This window comes from Verticillium alfalfae, genomic scaffold (genome assembly GCF_000150825.1).
Source record: "Verticillium alfalfae VaMs.102 supercont1.19 genomic scaffold, whole genome shotgun sequence".
In the NCBI taxonomy this organism is placed as follows: domain Eukaryota; kingdom Fungi; phylum Ascomycota; class Sordariomycetes; order Glomerellales; family Plectosphaerellaceae; genus Verticillium; species Verticillium alfalfae.
Genome location: NW_003315020.1, coordinates 46,580 through 47,266, shown reverse-complemented (window position 1 = coordinate 47,266; position 687 = coordinate 46,580).

Here is a 687-nt window from a genome sequence, read left to right as displayed (position 1 = left end):
AACTTCGCTCCATAATCGATCAGCTCGAACGACGCTCTCAGGTGAAAACCTCATCGTGCCGACTGCTATGCCGGCTGCATGCCGACTGCCGACAGGCCGAGTCTGGCTGCCGCAGGTCTTCGAACGGCTGTTCAGCGCCAGGCACCACGCCCCTCGGGCGGTCTTCCCTGGATTCAGCATGGCACCTTTAGTTGCCGTAGTGGCCGGTCTCCTTCTCTTGGTCGGCGCTCGATCGACCGGCACAACCCTTGTGGTCAGGGTCGGGGCGACTTGGGTACCGTGAGAGATGGCAGCTTCATATATCGTACTTCCCTGGCCCGCTTCATCTGCATCCGATGCGGGAAAGAATTCAATCGACGGTGTGTTGGGGAGAAGCATGTGGCCAAATATCACGGCACCACCTCACCCAGAGAGACTATACGGGAGACGGATGGAGTGATTCTGGTGTCCACAGTGGGGTAGGTGCTCGCCCCAACTGTCGTCGGCGCCCCGTCGTTGGAGGGTTTCAGACACTGCACCAAACCAGAGAGTACAATCAGCAATGGAATACACATCTCATGAGCCTCTTGGCACGATCTTGAGATCAAAATACTTGGCCACCTTGCTTTCCACCACTCTCCGTGTCCATAGTCCCTTGGTTCCTTTTTTGCGGATCAGATGTACAATCCATTGAGGTGCCTCGGCCAG